Source organism: Prunus mume, linkage group LG3, assembly GCF_029339155.1.
Source record: "Prunus mume cultivar Tortuosa linkage group LG3, ASM2933915v1, whole genome shotgun sequence".
Lineage (NCBI taxonomy): Eukaryota > Viridiplantae > Streptophyta > Magnoliopsida > Rosales > Rosaceae > Prunus > Prunus mume.
Window position 1 is genome coordinate 22,388,149 of NC_142700.1, and position 22,911 is coordinate 22,411,059.

Genomic DNA, 22,911 nt, shown 5'->3' on the forward strand with positions numbered 1-22,911 from the left:
CTATCATTTTGTTTGTGAAAAGGTGGCTCTTGGAAGTCACCGTGTTCTCTTCATTCCTTCTATTGATCAGCCGGCCGACCTGCTCACCAAGGCTCTTCACAAGCCTCGTCACATGTTGCTTTGCTCCAAACTTGTTCAGCCAAGGCTGCCTAGTTTGCGAGGGGGTGTTAGCTCGCTCCCTTGAATCTCTCACACAATCCCTAACATCTCTCCATCTGTATCTTGATAGGAAGTTTATTAGGACTTGCGTGGTGTGCACGGCACTTGTAATTAACACAACCCCCATTGTATTATAAATACTATTCACGGAAGGAATGAAAAATACGAGGAATTATTTTCTACATTAAGTATGAAGAAAACCTGTTCAATAAGACGACGCTTTTAAGTTGGGTGCATCTTATTTTAGAAATACCCAAGCGGATCTCGATTTTTTAGGTGTTTAAGTTACTTATCCACGATGGTTTTCTGTTACCATCGTCTTTCTAAACACAATAACGACGGTATTTTGTTATACCATGGTTGTTTTCTGATCATATGTTTTCCTTTTTTTTGTAGTAGTGTGTGAGATATTTCCACAAACAAATTGGTGCTATTGATTAGTAATCCAAATGTCAGTATCCAAATTAAGTTTAGCAATAAGATTTTTTGTTTGTTTGCTAAAGTAGCAGAAGCATGGAATTATTTAGTATTTAAATCTCCTATAATTTTTCACATACTACATGTCCAGGCTATACCACGTAATACTAGGTTGAGGCCAATAAGGTTCTTGTAATTGTAAAACTTAAAGTTTAGTAATGAAATATAGTCCATGCCAAATGATATGAGAAGTAGAGTGCTAAAAATGTGTATGGTATAAATTTTGTTATTCTTGTCTAGTTTGTTTTAATGTTCCAAAAACTTTCTGTATTGTTTTAATAAAAATAATAATAATTAAATCACTAATATTGCCAATAAAAGCATGAATAGGAAAAAAAAAAAAAAGAAAGGTTCATGTAACCAAATTTTCTACATTTTTAAATATCTAATAGGGGCATGAAATATGTACCATTTCTAAACTAAAAAATTGATAGGACTATGATCAGAATGTTCTAACACCACAACATATTGAATGGACCGATCTTACATGGTTTAAATCTATCACACTTGGCATGATCTTAGCTTTACACTATACTTATACGAGTATCTCGTGAGTGATGAAAGTCGACAAATTATTCAATCATCTCGATGTGCCTTGTTCTGCACTGCAGGTCCCACAAAAGTCGACAGAACACGTGAATATGAAAGTCGACAAATTATTCAATTATCTCTATCCTCAGCTTCCCATGCATGCATGTAATTTTGTACGTACCTCCATGTGTTCAACTGCATTATGAACACCTAATCTGCATATGCTGGTGCGTTGATCTTATTGTGCACACGTACGTAATATGTGTACATCATCTGCATGCTGTACTGCTTTTGCTCTATAAATTTCTCTAGCCTTCCTCCTTCCCTGTTTACAATACATATTAATTCCAACACACATTTCAGGAGAGAGAGAGAGAGAGAGAGAGAGAGAGAGGATGTTGAAGATGGTGGTGCTGAAGATGACTTTGTTGTTGATGGTAGCTGCGGCAGCATTAACTGATGCTCGCTTGGACATATTTAAGAGGCAATATATGCTAATTACCAACTCGAAAGAAAAACCAGCATCAATTCCATATAAAGATTGCATCCAATCCTGTGAAACCTGCGCTTGTACACTTATTTATCCACCTGAGTTAGCAACGTGTATTTGCCTCCTTTCTACGACGGTGGCCGACAAACCAGCCATCCAGAAATACGGTAACCAGTTACTTATTATTTATATTTTCATAATAATTTTTTACTTCATTAATATAGTTTTTCAGGCTATAAATTATTAATTACTCAACGTTGATATACCACCCACGTTGTAGTGTTCCAAATTCATCCAAATGATATATAACACATGTTACGTTATGCTTAATATATAGTTTGTACAATGTTATGATTTGGATGGTTTTGTAACAACACTTACACGTCGGCATGTCAGATGGTATTTGAGATACTCGAAATATATAATTTTTTATGTTACAATATAAGAACTAATATATCATGATATATTCCACAGAACAAGCTGCAGAAAAACAAGTAGCTATTCCATATAAACAATGCATTGGATCTTGTGGAACATGCGCTTGCACACTTGATTTTCCAATTGAATTATCGGACTGCATTTGTCTCCAGAAGCCGACAGTCCAAGACTCTGGTAATTGAGTAGCAAAAATTCTCCAGAACTTGTAAAATTCAAAAACCAAGTATTGCTGATGATGATGATGATAATGTTGTGCACACAGGTTCTGCAGAAATGAGCGACAAAAAATATTCACGCCTGATTCCATATAGCGAATGCATCCAGTCGTGTAAAAATTGCGCTTGCACGATGATTTGGCCTCCTCAGTTGTCAAAGTGTGTTTGCCTTGGGAACAAGCAGCGTCCGCGAATCATTGACCACTAGAGACGAGCGCACTGCCCTCACCAATTAAGCTTATGATATCAACAACTAATTAACAAGCCCACAATTTCAGCTACTTACGATATCATCAAATAAGTAAACCGAGGACCTTCTCCAAAATAATAATAATCATGCTCTGGTTTTCCTTTGCCTTAAGATATGTTAAGGCTCTTTATGTCCGGTGCATGTATTCGGTATTATATATGCAATAAATGTGCTATTAGCTTTTTTTTTTTTTTTTTTTTTGGTTGGTATTTATTTTAAATTTATGTGTTTGGCCAAATCACTCTCTTGATATCACTACATTTTACGAAAGTTTGCGCGACAACCCAAAATTCGTCGCGTAAGAAACACTTAAGCAACAAGTAAAAATATTAAATGTCGCCCAAAATATCGAAAACTTGTGTGACAAAAACTTTCGTCGCGCAAGAGATCTTAGAGCATCTCCAACCAACGTGTCAAAAGTACCACATAGAAATTTAACGGCTAGAAAAAATATCTCACATCACTCGAACCGATGTGTCAAAGCTGATGTGGAATGAAGGCTGGAGGTTGAGATGTTATTTTTGACATTCCAAAAGCAAGATGTCAAATGAATATTTTATTATTTTTCTTTTCTTTTCTTTTTAATTAAAAATAAATCAACACTAAAATGTAATAAAATAATAATTTAATTTGACATATTGGGTGGAGTGTAAAGCCGTGTAAGATGTCAAATTGCCACATCAGCCATCATATTTAAATTTGATATTTTGTATTTGACATATCCTTTGGAGATGCTCTTAGTGCGACAAAAGAGAAGATCATCGCATAAAGTGAGGAAGAAAAACGCGGGTTTATTTTTTTGGCGCCAACAACTTGCGCGACTACATAATTCGTCGCGAAAGAGAACCTTGCGCGACGGTATTATATTTCGTCGCGTAAAGATAGACAGAAATCTATGGCGGCAAACATTTGCGCAACGAAAAAAATTGTCGCAAAAGACCACTTAGCGCGACGACAAGCTAGATCATCGCGTAAGAAAAACGTGGGATATTTTATTTTGGCGCCAAAAACTTGCGTGATGGAAATTTATGTCGTCGCGTAAACATTGATGTTAGCAGGATCATGCGCGACAAAAAGTCGGTTTTGTGTGATGATGCGTGGAATTTGCGCGACGAAATTTTGTGGGATGAAAATATTTGTTCGTCGCGCAAAAGTTGGTTTTCGCCAGGTACTTGCGCGATGAAAATTGTATTTTGTGTGACGAGATGGATCACTTTTGCGACGAAAATGTAATTTTGCAAGACAAATTTTTTTGCGATGATAGTTTGCGTGATTTAATTGGTGACTTCGTCGCGCAAATTTCTTGTTCTTCATATATTGATTCTCCATTGCAGGTAGAATGAAAAAAAAAAAAACTCTGCCTCGCCTTTGCTTTGTGAATTCAGACGTCCATTGGATAAGTATTTTTTGTCGTTAGTTTAATAGTATTAATGAAATTTCATACTAACGCTATTATTTTCATTCTCGTTAGGGATATTTGTAATTAGCGATTGGTGGAGAACAATTGAGAAGGTATTGTATTCGTTTTATATTTTAAAAATATTAAATTAATTACATTATGTTAAACTTAGTTTATTATGTTTGTATTTTTTTTGTGAAATTATATTTATATTATGTTGTTAAATTGTGTGTGGCGTAGCAAATTTGTTGCGATGTATGAAGTTAATTGAAATTAACTTCGTACTTTTATTTTTAGTAACACTTAGTTTCTCATTCGAGATTAGTTGGATTTCGTGCATGGATGCGTAAAACATGACTGCGGTCCAATTAATTTTTGAATTGTCCAATTATTTGGACAGTTTGGGAATGCATAGTCATGTCACGTAATCTACGGCTACATGAATTAGGTTTCGATTGTGGAGATTTGGTGTCATCTCTGTACGTTCTTGGGTGGTATATAGGTATTTATACCTCTGCCCATCTCAAGAACTGTATCGAGATGCTGCCGAAATTCATCCACGTCGAAATCTAATCTCATATAGCCGTAGGTTACGTGACAGGACTATGCATTCCCGAATGGGATAGGGCCCTTACCGAAGGCATAAGGTGACATTATAACTTCGTATGAAGTTGTTGTGATTGTTGTGCTATGATTGTGGTTTCAGGAATTATGAGTAGGAGGTGGATACAGAACCCGAATAGATGCGTAGATGAATACTTGGATGGAATCAAGAATTTTATTGAGTTTATACTTAGACACAACCCGGGTGCAACTATAATCCATTGTCCTTGTAGGAGATGTAACAACATGTTGTGGGAGACAATTGAAAATGTTGAAATGATTTTAATAAGGAATAGAATGATTGAGACATATAGCATTTGGAACCTTTCCGAGGAACAATTAGACAATGCTTCGTCTTCAAATGCCACAAGGGTGGACAATGTTGAACCTATTGTGGAACCTAATGAACAATTCATGGATATTATAAATGATGCTTTTCCAGTTGCATCGACCAACATCAATTGGGAAGGGGAAGATGACGTGCCTACCCCAATGGACAGTGCAGAGTTCGAACAATATGAACAACTGTTAAAAAATACAAACCAAGAGTTATATCCGGGGTGCAAGAGCTTTTTGGTTCTCATGGCCATTGTGGAGTTAATGCAAGGAAAAATAAAGTATCGTATATCGAACCTGTGTTTCGATTACTTTTTGGGGGCTTTTCAAGAGAATGCTTCCGATGGACAATTGTTTGCCGAAAGACCATAGACACACGCAAAAGGTGTTGAATAGTCTTGGATTGGGTTATGAAAAAATTCATGCTTGCAAAAAAAATTTCATGTTATTCTACAAAAAGTATGAAACATTGGATACATGCCCTATATGCAAAGAGTCGAGGTTCAAGATGACATCTCACAATAGAACAACTAAGATCCCACAAAAAGTCATGCGCTATCTGCCCCTAAAACCTAGGCTGCAACGATTGTATATGTCGACTCATACTGCCACAAACATAAGATGACATAAGGAAAAATGAATAGACGACGATGTGATGCGGCATCCTGCAGATGAGGAGGCATGGAAAGAGTTTGATCGAACATTCCCCGAGTTTGCTGCTGATCCCCGAAATGTTAGATTGGGACTTGCCACTGACGGATTCAATCCGTACGAGGTTCTAAACCAACATCACAGCACTTGGCCGATTTTCGTTTTCCCATATAATTTGCCGTCTTGGAAATGCATGAAAAAATAGTACATGATGATGAGTGTTTTGATAACTAAGGATCCTAGTAGGTCAATCGATGTTTACTTAAGGCCATTGGTTGATGAGCTTAATGATATATGGACAAACAGTGTACGCACATACGATAAATCAACTGGGAAGACGTTCACTTTGCGGGTAGCAGTTATGTGGATGTGAATGATTTTCCCATATACAATGGTTTCTGGGTGGAGCACAAAGGGTTATATGGCATGCCCTGTATGCGAGGAAGATGTAACTTCTGTTTGGCACGCTGGAAAAGTTTGTTATCTTGGTCATCGGAGATGGCTGCCATGGGATCACGAGTGGCGGGAAAAGGATAAAGAGTTCGACGGGAACACAAAGCATCGCCTCAGACCTAGGGAATGGTTTGGTGATGAGATCTTGGAACAGCTTAACCGTTTGGATTTTTCTCCATTCGAGAAAACAATTACTCGGACCAGACCTTGTACACATTTGAACTGGACGCATAAGCCTATGTTTTGAGCTCCCATGTTGGTCGAAACTAAAATTCAGGCATAATCTCGACGTTATGCATGTTGAGAAAAATGTCTTTGACACATTGATGGGCACAATTCTAGATATCGAGGGCAAGACAAAGGACACGATCAAAGCTCGTCTTGATTTGGAAAGAATGGGCATACGAAGAGGTTTATGGATGAACAGGGACGGTGATAAAGCTAGAAGGGATCTGACATTTTTTTCTATGAAACCGAATGACAAAAAAGATTTTCTATAGTTTGTATCATCCGAAACCGATGGGTATGCTACTAATATCGCGCGGTGCGTGAATGTTGACAGGGGTAAATTTACTGGACTAAAGAGCCATGACTGCCATGTATTTATGCAACGCCTACTTCCTGTGGGTATTCGACACCTTTTGCCGGAAGATGTAGTGAAACCCATCATGTTGTTGTCCAGATTTTTTTCCCAACTAACGGTAAAAACATTGCGAAAGACAGACATTAATCAGTTGTGACATGACATTTTCCATGACCTATGCAAGTTTGAGATGATATTCCCTCCAGCTTTCTTCACAAGTATGATCCACGTGATGATTCACTTGCCAGAAGAGGCATTGTTTGTTGGTCATGTCAACTATCGCTGGATGTATCCAATAGAAAGGTATATAATTCTCATCATTTGTTTATGCATCCTTATCACACGCTTGCTAATTTGTATTGTTTCGTTTTATTTTGGCAGGCTTCTCGGATTGCTGAAAAAAATTGTACGCAGCAGGGTGAAACCCGAAGGATCAATTATAGAGGCTTGGGTTCAATATGAGTCGCTTACTTTCTGTGGAATGTATTTAAAAGATGTGGGCATGGCTTTCAATCGTCCGCAGTGCAATAATGAATGAGGTCTGAGAAATGAGAAACTCTCTATTTTTTTCCAAAGTGCACGACCCTTTGGAGATCATGTACAAGGAGAGTCGTTTTCCAGAAATGACATAGAGGTAGCGCATTGGTTCGTACTCAACAATTGTGATGAGATAATGACATACTTAGATGAGATGAAGAGATGATGAAGCGAGAACATCCATCACATTTGTATGCCAAGAAACACCATGAATTGTTTCCACAATGGTTTTTGGAATATGTAAGTTATAAGTGTTTTGTATTTGACATATATATTGTAGTATTCAATTTTCTCAAACTAACATGTGAATGTTTTTGTATAATATTAGGTGAATAAGTTAAAATCATCGAATTCACCCTCTTACGGTGAAGAGTTATATAACTTGGCGTTCGGCCCGATTCGCGCTGAATTGTTCTCAGGTTGCCATGTTAACGGCGTCAAGTTTTTGGGGACTGCACGAGATGACAAGTTGTGTACGCAAAACAGCGGTGTCCATGTCCTAGGTGGATGCGAAAGTACTGACATTGATTTCTATGGAAAACTCACAACTATCGTGCAATTGCTTTACAAAGACCGATACCAAGTGATCATGTTTAAGTGTCGATGGTTTCATACAAACCCAAATAGGCTGGGAAGTGTTAAAATTGATCATGGCTTACTATCCGTGAACATTAACAGAACTTGGTATGATGATGACCCTTACATTTTGGCAAGCATGGAAAAACAGATTGTGTATCTAAATGACCCTAAAGCTGGGAACGGATGGAAAGTTGCTCAGCAGATGGATTAGAGAATGTGTATGCTATACCAGAACTAGACCCAACTAACAACAACGTTGACAACGTCATTGACCAATGGTTGGAATCTTCCTTGGAAAATGATGCAGAAACACTTCGAGATACAAATGTTATACAAGAACCGTTTCAGCTTCAAGGAGTGTCTTCAATCGAAATACCGATTCAGTCAATTACAATTAACATCGGTGATCTTCCGCAATACAAAGTTCCAGTGGGCTCGAACAACGAAAGTGATGAGGAGGAGAATTAGGAGATCGAAAGTGATGATAACGATGATAACGAAGGTTATTATAGTTCAGATGATGAATAATGCAATTTATTAGAGACTACCCATGTAAAACATAGTAAATGAAATTTTTTGTATTTAATTATGGTAGTGTAAATATGGCAATCACAAATTCGAATCAAGTTGCACTCAAAATTGGCAATCACAAATTAAAATAAGTCATATAATATATAGATTGAAATTTAGATATATACCTAAATTTGAAAACATATTTGAATATGTCTATTTGATTTTCAGTGGTCTTTATGAATATAAGAATTAGGGTTTTCTTTTTTAGGAGTTGAAAATCTTGAAAATGAAACAATTAAAAAAATTGAAAAAAAAATCAAGAATTGGGCCCCTAAGTCTCACAACCCCTTCTTATTTAATGAATTAATCAAGCACTAAACTATTATACAAACTATAATGTGTAATTTAAGTCTCACATTGGAGAATAAAATAATAATTCAAATTTAAAATATAAATAATTAACTTTTAATCGGATCGAAATCTTTGAATATTTTTCATAATTCATATGAAACTTAAGTTCATTAAGGTAACATGTGTAATTTTTATAACAATTATTTTTAAATAAAAAATTTAAAATTTAAATAAAAAATTAATATTTGGAGAGGTTTGCGCGACATAAAAAGATCATCCATGTCGCGCAAGTTGTCCTGATATACTAGAAAAAATAATATTGAATTTACACTTCAAATCATGGGCGACGAATGATTGATGTCGTCGCACAACACATCTTCGCGCAACGAATGTAAACTTCTCCGTCACGCAAGTTGCGATAATTTTCAAGTAAAAATATCCTTGCGCGATGACATCATCGTTGGCGTCTCGCAACCCATCTTTGCTCTACGAAATCGTAAGTTTTCGTCGCGCAAAACATATTTATAAATCACAAAAACTCATAAGTATCATAAGAAGAGTAAAAACTACAATTTCAAAAATAAAGTGTTGTCTCTATTTGTGATTTAACCCACAATTCATCCACATTCCAATAGGCATTTTTAAACTAAAAATAAAATTGGTAAATTAGAATAATAATAAGTGATATTCGAATCTATTTAAAAAATGACTATACGGTTTAAATTATAAACATAAGTTTAATATAATTGTCTACATAAATGTGTACTCAATTAACTTGGTGTAGGGGCTTTTTCCTTCCAGCAGCAGATGGGCTGGGCTTGTTGCAAAAGGCGGTGAGGAGATTGCCCCTTTTTGTTTAGGTTCGAAAATCAAGCCCCAAAATACCTCGAAAGGGCAGCAAAACCTTAGGAGATATTTTGGATAATCTTCACCAACGAGAATAATGATGACTTGCAGGTAGTTCTGGCATGCTTACAGATGGTCTTTCAAAGCATGAGTGGCATGAGGCATGGAGAGCAAAACCAACATGGGTTTAGCACTAAGAGAGAAATTAGGTTTGGTTTGTGAGAAGTGAAAGGGTCTAAGTAAGGGATGAGGTGTTTTGTGAGGGATTTTGACTAGAGAAAAGGGAAAAGGAAAGGCAGGGTTCTTCCAACAAGAAAAAAGAAAAACAAATCGGAGAAGGAGGTGAACAGTGCACGAATCTGAGTTTTGCAAGGTAGAGAGTAAAGCTTGCTCTCTGCAGGTTGTGAGTTGAGTTTGTTGGGTAGGGGAAGGCTCAATTTATAGCTGCCGGAAATCACCATTTTTCAAGAAACCCTAATGGCTTCTACTTACTTTGGCTGAGCTTTTCTCCCTTTCTCCTCCCCTTCTCTGACTTCCCTTTCTTGGCAAAGATTGCTTCTCTATCTTCATGAATTTAGGGATTTGGGGCTCAATATCCCCCTTTCCCTGTGCAATGAGGGCTTCCAATCTTGGTTTGCTGTTTTTCTTCTTTTCTTTCCTCTTCCTTGGCTGAATCTGATGAAGGAAAAGAGATGCAAATGTATGCTGGTCCAAGGATGCTTCGACAGATGCGGGATGGTATTCATCGGTTCTTTGGATGTCTTTGGCTTGGGACTAGTTTCCAGCAGCTTTGCTTAAGGAGCCTGCCATCTACTCCTTCACGTGTTCTCTGTTTTTCAAAAGACTGAAGCTCTGGTGGGCTATTCTGGTTTTTTTCTAAGGGCCAAGATGGCTTTCTAAGCAAATGGGCCTTGTTGGGCTTCTTGATTTGGGCTTATTATTTTTTGGTTGGGTTATCTCTTGGCTAGGTTATTTTGCTTGGGCTTTTGAGCTATTTTTTTTCTCTTGTGCTTACCCACATGTTTGGGCCTAAGAAATGGGCTTGAGTCTCGAGGCTCCCAAGCAACCCGAGACTTTCCATTTCTTGGTCCATCAATGGGCCTCATGTTGATTTATCACCATCCATGCCACAACCCACTCAAGCAGCCTCGGGTTTTTTGAGTGGCTTGGGCCCACCTAGGCTTGTAGCGTGGTTGGATGCGAGATAATGGCATGGCATGTTGCTTGGCATATTTTAATTTATCGCCCTTGGGAAGAATTGTTTTAATCTTAGCATGAGTTAATCATATTTTACCGCGAATCATAGCATGATAATTTGTTTGTTTAGCGTGGCATGTGGATTATAACTCGCATGCGATAGATCCTTTTTTCCTTTTCCCTCGTGGAAATATTGTATTGGGCTGATAGTTGCTTGGGCCCGATCCATGGATTTTTTGGGCCTCAACAATTGGATTAGGTCCAGTTACTAGGTCAAGTTACGTGAGTATCCAAGCGTAGTCGAGTCACAAATGCCATAGAGTAGGCTTTTGGTTAGGGTTCGAGACTTGAGAATGATGTTGGAACAAGTTTAGAAGTTAGAGTTTTTAATTTGAGACATGGATTTTGGGTTTTGGGGGCTGAAGAAATCAATTTTTGGAATACTAAAATAGTTTTTACAATATGTTTGCCTACTTAAAATAAGTTTCCAATATTTTTAAATAATATAAACTATTTTAAAAATACTTTTGAACATTAAAAATAGGTTTTGAAGTCCATAAAAGAATTAAATACTATTTATTCAGGAATTACATAAATAAATTAAAATATTTAAATAATAATTCATAAAGTAAAGAAATAAAACTAAATACTAAATACTACTTAAAGTAATTAAAATATTACTTTGATAGAGGTTTCCGCAACGAATATTCTGTTTCTTCGTTGTGCAAGTTGTCCTAATTTGTTTGGGGTTTAGGGTATAGGGTTTAGGGTGAAAATATAATTTTGCGCGACGCTAGAATAATATTTGTTGCTCAAAGGTCATAAATTATTTGTCGCGCAAGATCGATCAGACCCTTCACCCCCTCATAAACCCCAAAAACCAAAATTTTGGCGGAATAACAACTTTGCGCGACGGAGTCATCACTTGTTTGTTGCGCAAAGTGTTTGAAGCACAACCTTGCGCGACAAAGAATTAGAGTATTCGTCATGCAAGATCGATCAGACCCTTCACTTACTCCTGAACCCCAAACCCAAAATTTTGGTGGAATAACAACTTTGCGCGACGGAGTCATTAACTATTTGTTGCGCAAAGTCTATGAAGCACAACCTTGCGGTATGGAGAATTAGATTATTCGTCGTGCAAGATTGATCAGACCCTTCACTCACTCCTAAACCCCAAAACTCAAAATGGCGGAATAACAACTTTGCGTGACGGAGTCATTACTTGTTTGTTGCGCAAAGTGTTTGAAGGACAACCTTGCTCAATGGAGAATTAGGTTATTCGTCGCGCAAGATCAATCAGACCCTTCACACCCTCCTAAACTCTAAACCCAAAATTTTAGTGGAATAACAACTTTGAGCGACGGTATGGTTTCCTCGTCGCGCAAAGTGACGAAAATTTTGGCGGAATACCTACCTTGCTCGACGTCATTCTTTTTCTTCTATCGCGCAAAGTCGATTAAACATACCTTGCGCGACACTTTGTATTGTTCGTCGCACAAGATCTATTAAAGTTTCAGAAAAAATGCGATAGCCTCCCTTCTTTCTTCCTCACTTTCTCTCTCTGCCTAACCTGTCTCTCTCTCCACCGTCACCTTAGTCCACTACTCCCCCAAAAAAAGGACCGGGCCGCCACAACCTTCAAAGCCCAGGCCTTCCCCGCCACCATCGATCCTACCGCCGGAATTTGCTCTGCTTTTCATAGAATCTTCGCCGGCCTCGTTCTCTCTCCTCCGGCCACCCAATTCGACACTTGAGGTATGTTTTCTGGACTATTTTTCTTGCTCTAGCTGATTGTTGGGTAGGATTTTATTAGTTGTCGCAATAGGTATCTAGAATTGAAGCCCTAAGTTTTGGCCTATTTTTGAATTTAAAGTCCGGCCATTTCCGGCCATTTTTCGGGGTAGGTCCGAGAATAAAACTGGCTCCAATTGATGTTTGCAACCTAGAGTAGGAACCTTGGCCCTTAGTTTTTAGGATTTTCCGGCGATTGTTATCGCTTTGGACACCCACCCGCTGCTGGCACTTGTAGTGGCTTATGGGATACTGTAGCAGTGGTGCATTGAGTCCTAGTGTAATCCCTTAGTTGTCACGAGCGCGTAGGTGTGCTTGGATTTGAATTTGGTTACCGTTTGAATCTCGAACGGATTTCGCCTATTGTTCGATTTTCGGATTTGATATGTTTGGACCGTTGGATCGAACTCAAACTCACGTATGTTGTACCTTGTATATCTAGGATCTTGGATCGGAGTCCCGGATACTCCGAACTCACAAACCCTTAGTGAAGCTATGCTTTTAATTAATTAGTTTAGATTCGTAATGAAATTGTATGTGCTTACAATTATATATTTGTACATTTTATTCATTTGTATGCGTATTAATGAAATGTTGTAGATGTCAAACCTTATTAGAAGTCGTAAGGCGGTGACGACCGCACGAGTTCACCTCCTCGCTCACCACCGCCACTCCACCGATGGACCACTTACCAGCTTGGTCCCGCGGGATCCCAGCCTCGCGCATCGGCTTCATCGTGGCGCAGCTGTTAGCGCTAGGCAGCGCACTGCCGCCAAGACCACCGACACCACATCGACCGACGCCATCTGGTGCGTCGGGGTCACAGTAAAGCTTTCTTTCAACTCTAGTTTTGTGTGTGTGTGTGTGTGTTTATGTGTATTTTATAGTTAAATTTGGTTTTTATTTAACATTAATGTCATATTTCTTTGCAGCCAAGAAGAACACCCAAGGGCCGTGTCGGTAGTTGAAGATGGCGAAGGTCACCCGGGTGACCAACAGTCATATAAACATCGAATATGACGAGTGACATCAGGCTGCACCGACAACGGTGTTGCATAGTGCCTTGGCCCATGACGTTGGTCATATCGTTCAAACCCATTGACCGATGCAATGGAAGTCTTGGAAGGTCATGCTTGACGAGATCAAGATGGAGGTGTGCGGCCAGTTGTCGGTATGTATCCTACCTTTTAATTCTTTTTCTTTTAAACTTTATATATTTCTATTACTTAATGTATGTAATTCATTTATTGCAGACAAACTACAACTTAGAGGACCTCGATGATGAGTCGTTGGCGTACGTCAACAGACTCTACGGTGAGAGGTACAAGCAATGGAAGAGCAACTTGCACCATTATTTTGAGGCGTTTGATGATCCGCAAGTCACTCTTCAGGAGGGTTGTCCGAAGGAGCTTGAGGGGCGGGAGGATAGTTGGGCATAACTCTACGCTCATTTTCAGGTGCTCGATTTTGTGGTATTTTTTACTATTAATTTCAAAATTCTTACATATTTCTTACTAATGTTTATTTAACTTTTTATATTTCATTTCAATTTCAACTAATACGTTTTATTTTTTGTATAACAGAATAAAGCCAAAGTCAATAAGGGCAATAGGAAGAAAAAGACTCTTCTCCACCATTCAGGTTCCAGGCCCTTCTCATATAGGATGGATGCACGGCGGCGGGTAATAATAAAATAGGTTATATTTAATTTTAATATGTCATTATTATTAATTTATTTTTTTCGTACTAATATTTTTCTTCTCTTGTTCAATTTAGGGGGGGTCCAAATTCCTAGAGATCGACGTCTTTGGCGATTTTTATGTTCGACCTGGGAATGAGTTGGCCGAGTCCCTTCATGTAAGTATTATTGAATTTTAATTCTTATGTTATGTATTCAAGTTTCAGGGTTATTGTATGAATGTTTTAATTTATATTTTATGTTATGTTAAACAGACGACGATGGTGGAGAAGAGCCAGTTGGTTCTTCAGGAGTTTGCCTTCCAACTTCCTCCCGATGAAGGAAATATAGAATGGTACTGTATTACCACATCAATTGATGATACTGCCATTCAAAATTTGCCACTTGTCTATTTTTATTTTTTAAAGTTAAAACTAATTACAGTTGGATATAAAATTATACCTTTACCCTTTCAAATACAATTTTAAAAAAAGAAAAAAAAAAAGAGAACGAGTTACTCAAACTATCTCCTTACTCTGCCGCTACACCCTTCCCTTTTCTCTCTCTCTCTCTCTCTCTCTCTCTCTCTCTCACCATCGCTTTGTCCTCTCTCGATAACATATGAGAAAACTTTAGACTTTTTAATTGAATATTCAGATCTCATTCAATTGAATACGACCCACCCAAAAGCTGATTTTAGATAAATTGGAATATGCAGATGAGGGAGAGAAATTGAGAGAGTTGGGGCGATGGCCAAGGGAGGCAAGGCTGAGTGCAGTGGTTGGTGTACAATATTCTAGTTTTTTTTTGTTTTTTTTTATGTTTAGGGAGATGAATAAATAGGCAGAATTTCAATGTGCAAATAAACAACAAATGTAAGATAAAGTATGTAGTTGCTAGTACAGTAGAGAGAGATGGAGGGAGGATTAGAAAAACACAGAGGGCAGCGGCGAACGGGAACTGGTAATTTTAGTCTGGTGGGGAAGTCTGGTGCAATCTTCTTCTTTGGTTTTCCACGTGTCACTGTGATGTTGATCGGAGATAGCAAAACAGTGATATCACTGTTACAAGAAAGTTTTTTTCCCATATATAGGGTTCTTCTAATAAAGATAGATCTATTGTATTGGTGGGCTCCACCTTTATTAGAGAAGTAGTACTTACAATGTAGTTTTTTTATATTTTATTTTATAAAAAAATGATATAATTTTATTAGATTAATAGGAAGAAAATAGGGAGCAATCCCAATAGCAATATGGCAGACATGGGTTATGAGCCATCCGAAAAGTTGAAACGATTTGGACAGAATCACTCTCGAAAATAACTTTTCTATAACCCCTTTCTATTACCATAGTTTCTCCAAATTTAGTCCAATGACATCAAGGACAAAATTGGGCGCTAACCGAAATGACTCTCCTAAAGAGACTAAGAACAACTAGCAAACTCAACTAAGTTTTTTGAATTATGAGAGAAAATAAAATGAAACTTATAGTGTTTCTGGACTTTATTGACCAAAAAACCCAAAACTAAAAATCTATAACAACCCCAAAAAAAAGGAAGGACAAATGCCGCTAATCTTCCTCTGGCATATGTCATAGAGAGAGCGCCACCTAGTTATTCCATGGTCATAACATGCCAATGAATAGTAGATCTACCATGAACAAGTAGCAACACCTCAATGAGGCACATTCAAGCCAGCCCAGATTCGTTGCTGAGACAATAGATATGCAAAAGGAAGACCATATCGACATAGATCCACAAAAAGTTGAAGAACACTGAAGATCCAGGGGTTTTCCCTTGGATTTGAAGCTTTCTCTCTCCCTTAGTCGGCTAGGGTTTATTTTTTATTTTTTATTTTTTTACTTCGTTTACAACACTAGTTAAGCTTGTTAATCAACAAATGGAACAAGGCATCCGTGCACTGGCCGAGCTAGTTGCTTTTCTTTGCTTTTAGGGATGGCCCCCAGGGGCCGGGGCCCACTATTACAAAATTGGTGAAAGAGCACATGCAGTTTGTCAAAGACTCCCCAACATAAACCTTATCCACTGGCTTTGTGGAGTATCCCTTAAAGTTTGACTGGATTCTTGACCCAAAAAAAAAAGTTTGACTGGATTTGGGGCTCAGAGGTTCCATGATTCGTAAACGGTTACAATGGTAGTACAAAATTTCCTTAAACATTGAAGAGCTGTGCTCTCATCCAATCTATAGTATTCGTGAGTGAGTGGAGTCAATAGAGCAGCCATTTGAGAGCATCTAAAAGTCGCTCATTACCTTATTCTTGGGGGAGAGACAAATTCGTCCTACTGTGTCTTGCTGGGCTGTTTTATTGATTTTGGGGGACCTGTGCTGAAATAAATTTTGAGGCTTTTTATGTTCACATTTACGACCTCATTTTCAACAAAAATTAAAATAAAAAGTTCCATGCTTGGGGGCCAAGTTGGTTAGTTTAAGTAAAGAAGGGACCACTAGACCAACCCAAATGAAAAATAACGAACAAGACCTTAGAAAAAGTTAGAATAAAGCCCAAAAAGCATCAGTTACACACGTAAAAGACTTTTTTTGCTACTATAACTCTGGGAGCCTACAATGAGGAGTTAAAGTGAGAGACCGATCCGACCGTTAAAACATTTCAAATATTTAAGTTCCATGATTTCTTTACATTTGTTAATGGTGAGATTTGGCCTCCTCAAATAACCTCCTCACTTTAAGCCCTCATTATAGCCTTTCCGCTATAACTCTTGGGTTAAAACAGTCTATAAGAGGTCCTATTTTTTGGGGGACCCTCTGCTATCGCCCAACTTGTACATTCTATGAGCTGGGCCTAATGTTCGATATCTTAGCAAAGTAGGGTTCGTTCTTGACAATATCATTCAAGATGCGATAAAAAAGTTCTTGCCTCATTTGGCACGGCCTGTAAAAGTCTCATGCATTGCAAATCGGACTGGGTTGAAGTAGTCGTTTTTGAGATTGACATGTGTTTGTTATCCCTCACAATTCATGCATACACGATCAACAACCAAACTGCCATGTATGGGTTGGTTAGCATGTATATCATCAATAATCAGTTGATTTCAGCAATGACCAAAGTGACTTTTTTATTTTATTTTTATATTTATGCCTATCATAAAAATTGTGTAGTTAATATTGTTTTTAAGTTAATTCATGTGGTACTCATTCTATTTTTAATGTTGTTGTATTTGTTTTTATTTTCAATATTGTTATTTATTTTAGTTTTAAAAGAAATAAAACTATGTTCTCCGGAATTTGAACTTTTTTAAGACGAAGGTATAAACAAAAGTTCACTCTAAAAAAAAGTTAACCTAAAATAGTTGAAGTTCAAAACCATCGTTAAAACACTTAATAAAATTGGGGACTCATATTTTGAGTTTCCAAGGTTGTGGGAAAAACTATTTAAGTTCAAAACCATCATTAAACACTTAATAAAACTGGGGACTCAAATTTTGAGTTTCCAAGGCTGTGGAAAAAACTATTTAAGAAACTTGTATACATGAACTTGGGATGGAAAATTTTGGGTTCTGAGTCCAAATGCATTAGAGATAGTCTAAGGAAGTAAGGAAGGGATCGTGATTTGGTCTGCAGCTCACGGGTTGAAAAAGGTTGGCCTAAACCCAACGGGCCCAAGCCCAATTTGGCCGTAGCCATACCTAGCCCAACCTTTTTTTCGGTAGCCCTTGGGTCATGGTTTTAAAACCCAAGCCCAGCTCATGTGCGTAGGCGGAAGAGAAATAGAACAATACAAATGGACACTAATATCTTAGGAGAATAGGCTCTTTCATTATAATTCAGCACTCGAAATAACAATGACAGAAGACCTATTTGAAGACTTCTCTTATCATAATCGTTTAACCCACTCTCATATCTTAGACTCTTCATCAGCTCACTAATACATGAAATTGACAATTTATTCAATTCATTAATATATGAACTTATTAGATCAAAAAATAAGAAAAGACTCAACATAATAACATATTGAAACTTCTTGAATGCAATAATGATGCATATTTGGTTTAATTCTCCAACAATGTCGCCCTCAATACATAAATTTCTAGCTCTGCCATAGTTGAATACTAATAAACTAAAGCTAAATATAGTTGAAAATATTTTAATTTTTAATGGCGGGTCCAGACTAGACCGGTCAAACCCAGAAGGGGCCTGACTCACGTGGGTGGGCTTGCGCCTAGGTATTGAAACTCAAGCCCCGCTCAACCCAAAATTTCAAGACCAAGCTAGTCCGGCCTCGCTCATTGCCCAACCTTTCAACAAAATATCAAAATGATCGTCAGTATGGCATTAATATTGGCAGTATGAAAAATTGTTCTTGCTCCCTTTGTAGTAGCTTCTCTGTAGGCTACTAATACTCATGGACTAGCTTATGAGTACCTAAAATATGTACTACAATGGCTTTCCACCATATGGTAGATAAGTTCACAATTCATGGCCTCCAACTGAGCAACTTATCCCGTATGTATCACGCATGTCTCTTAATTTCCTAGTTTTTTTTTTAAAAAAACTTTATTAATTCTTTTGATTTCTGTGTGTTATTTAGAATCGATCATCTAATATAATCAACTTTTTCTGATAATATATAATTAGGTCCAACAAGATCCTGCATTACTATATTGCATGTTATATACTTTAAGACATACATTATGTTCAGTCTTGCACAAGTTTCTCAAGTATTGAAGTGCATAAGCTCTCCAACTTTTCAATGATCTCAATCATTCTTAGTTTATGATGGATTGATACCCTTTGACCATTTAGGTTTTGACAAGATTACAGACAATTGAGAGGCGTCAGTGATGGCTTCTCTTCTTCATAACTTGTTTAAATGAAGAATTATGGCAGTGGTAGTGTCCTTGTAATGCTCCTCAATTGTCAGGGAGCAACTCGCCTGAATGTTCTTCTTGTTGAGGCCCAAAAAATCCATGGTTGGGCCCGAACAAATTTCTAGCCCAAGACGATATATTATTGGAAAAAGATCCGATTTGAAGCACATGAAAGTATGACATACACGAGTCATACTCCGCACGCCATGCTAAATAAAAAATCCGTCGAGCTAGGAATTGAGATTAAAATTATAAAATGCATTTAGCTCTGCAAATCCATGCCAATTATCCTATCAAGCGCCATATTTAAAAGCATGCCAAGCAACATGCCATGCCAAGCGGGAAATTATTATTTCACACCCAATCGCACTACAAGCTTAAGTGGGCCTAAGCCACTCAAATGCCCGGGGCTTGCTTGAGTGGGTTGTGGTATGGATGGTAACGAATTGTCATGGGGCCCATTGATGGGCCGAGAAATGGAAGTCTCGGGTCGCTTGGGGGCCTCGGGACTCAAGCCCATTTTCTTAGGCTCAAAGGTGGGTAAGCACAAGAGAAGAAATAGCCCAATTGCTTCAACTAGAGTAGCCCAACCAAAATAACCCATTACTTTAGATAGCCCATAAAGCCCAAATACTTGGTGAATTTAACCCACTTATTAGATGACTTGGCCTTCTATATTAAAAGGCCCATACCATTTGAATAAAAGGAGTCCAAGGCCTTCAGCACTTGGCTGAAGCAGAAGTCCACGAAGAAAGCCAAAGATTCACATGTGAGGGGCTGCTGGGAGAACAAGTTCCAAGTGCAAGCATTCAAGAAACCAAGGGGTATTAGCACGCAGGGGAAGATGTTATCCCTTAAACCAGCAGGCGCACCCATTTTCTTTCCTTTATCAGATTTGGCCATGAAAAGAGGAGGAAATGAGAGAAAGAAGATGGGTGAAAATGGAAGCTCTTCTCTGAAGCTGCCGCCGGAAGAAGCCTTGAGCTCCCAAAAATCTCTGATTTTGTGGGATTGGACAGAACTGATTTTTGCCTCCATGAGGTAAAGTCAAGAAAAAGGAGAAGAAAGGAAGAGGAAAGCTTAGCTAGATTAGAAATAAACCATTAGGGTTTCTTGGAGAAGACCCATTCCCAGCAGCTATAAATAGGACCCTTTCTACCCAACACAACACAACCCACAACCTTCAGAGAGCAAGCTTTCTCTCTCACATGCAAACCCAGGAATTTTCGTAATATCCTTCCTCATTTTCCTTTATTTCCCCTGTTTTGGCAGATTGACAGCTTTGTGAGTCACTGTCAAGCTGCAGGAAACTAAAGTCACCCAAAACTCTTCACCATCCTTCTCCCTCTTCATCAAACCTCCTTAGAACCTCTCTCCCTCTCCATTAGAACCTCTGTACCTCATAGGAACCCACAGCTCTCTTTCCTAAAGTGCTAAACCCATGATAATTTTTGCTCCCATGCCATAAGTCACTCATGCCAAGCTAGAATATTTATCTGTAATTTGTTGTCATTTTCATCGGTGAAGGTAACCAAGGAGTTTCCTAAGGCATCATCACCCTTTCGAGACATCCTTGGGGCTTGATCTTCGAACCCAGACACAAGGGGACACTTGCATCAGATTGCTCTTTACAACAACCCAGCCCACTTGCTGCTGGAAGAAAAAAAGCCCCTACATAAATTGGCGACTTCACTGGGGATTAAGCCACTATCTGCACCAATGCCTCCAAAGAAGAAGACCAGAAGCAATAAACCGGAGGAAATAAAGAGATAAGAACATTTCCCCTTTCTTTTTCTTTTTCCTTTTGTTGGCTATCTACTTTGTAGAACAAACATAATATAGATTACTCACATGCTCCCTTTGCTTGTGTCTTAGATCTCTATCCTCAAGAAAAACAAGATCTTGTAAGAGGACTGGGGCCTTCAGCCAACGTGCAAGCCGCTGACCACCGTCGTCAATTGTTGAGGCTAGCTCTGCCGTTCACCTCTCTGCCATGATACATCATCAGCAAGTCTGGCCATCGCTGTAAATCACCTTCATAGCAGCCCTCACCTCTCTAGAGTTGTGAAAACACGGTGAGAGAGGGAGAAGGAACACTTGCTCAATGCTCTCAACCTCATCTCTGCGAATGGCTTCACTAAGATAAGATTTTTATTATCATGCCTTGTTGATCTCAATATAGCATATATATTTGTTTGTTGTTTTAAGATATCCATAAAATTTATGTTTCATTGAACAATCTCAAGCATAGACAAAAGCATGTGCATTCAAGTTCAAAAAAAAAAGATTGATTGATTAGTTGTTATTCATATGGTGCACTAGCTTGCATCATTTTCTTGTTATGTATTAAACCCTCTTTCAATTTTGCATCTCCAGCAAAATTTCTCAGGGCCTTATTCCACGCACTATTCACTTATCTTTCTTCTAATCATTTCGTATCGATCCACCTTTGTGTTAATCAATCCAAGTTACACATTGCAATGTAGATGCCAACTATGCATGCTCAGTACTAAAATCATACCTGCCCAGCATGCTTATGTCAATTATGTTAGTCATTTGCAAGCTACAATGCTTATATTATTTTTATGCTTTGGTCATGCAGCATTATATCGGTCATGTGCAAGGGACCCAAGCCTCCAAACAACAAACAAGAAAACAAATGCTCTCATGTTTCCTACCCAACATCTCAATGCACTGCCATTATCATCCATTCCTTAGACAAATCTCTCTCTATACTTCCAGTCATAGAAGTTCAAGCACCACTAAAAGAGCCGCTGGAAGAGTGGAAGAAGAACAGGGCCAGTCAAAATCCAAACACCACTACTGGAAGAGCCGCTGCCAGAAGCACATGCTATCACCGAATCATGCCAAACTGTCACCATTGCAACAAAGGGATATCCCAAGTTCATCATGCCATGCAATAACCCAAACAAATACTAAGAAGGCCATGTTGCAAGAGTTTTTGTAGCCTATGCCCATCAAATCCTTTTTGATGATTATGGTGCACTTTGGGGTTGAGGAAGGAATTCATTGCAATCACCACATCAGCGATTCCAAAACCCCAAATAAGCTTAAAAATCCATTATTACCAAAACCACTATTCCCATACCAAAACTCTCCTTGAAATCCCAATTATGTTACTATGACCTCCAAGTTCGCCATCACTTGTTGTTGTAACCCAACACATTTGCTGCAGTGACCACATACAAAGCTCAAGCTTCAATAGCCAAGTCCAAGCTTTTGGTTCCTAAAACATGTTCACAACAGCTGCAATAAACAATACCTAAGTTGCCATAACTGATATGCTCCAACGCCTCAAGCACTTTCTAAGCCTTGACCATTCCAATGACCAAGTTTAGGAGTCAAAACCAAAAGGCTATCGGGATGTCTCAATTGCCACAATTCCATAATCAAGCATCATCAAGCCCCAAGTCTTAGTCAAGAAATCCAAGAACTATGCTTTACTCAAGAAGGAAAACATCTCAATTCATGGCAAATGAAAGGAAAATATTGCGAAGGTAATGCTATGATACTGCTGGAAGAACCTAAATGCTATCAAGATGAAGTTTATTTTACCAAGCAATCAGAATTTTTGAAGCGATGTCAAGCTTACAAGAAAAGGGGTGCTGGAAGCGTATTTTCCTATATTCATCCATTCTTCACCTGCAACATCCACCACTACTTGCTATACTCTAAGGAATATCTTACACGCCGAGATACATGACAGAACACTAAGAGGCAAGCTATTGACAAGGACCCCTTGCCAAAACGAAGGGGAAAGTAGATGGCTACTGTCATTACGTGCTTTGATGACTTGCTCGACGACGACGTATTGTGCCACCCATGGAAGACTGACCCAAAGCCACTGGAGGCTATATGGAAACCTTGTGGAATATGAAGAAGGCCAACTGGAGCAAATATTCAAAATCTGCAAGCTATAACACCCCATGGCTACATGCTAATGGATGAGAGAATGGTTCCAGCAG

General features: G+C 38.4%; 1 pseudogene; it reads left to right on the forward strand.

The window, feature by feature from the left end:
- Positions 1–7,884: 7,884 nt before the first annotated feature.
- On the forward strand, positions 7,885–14,534 carry LOC148919113 (uncharacterized; annotated as a pseudogene).
- The last annotated feature ends 8,377 nt before the right edge of the window (positions 14,535–22,911 follow it).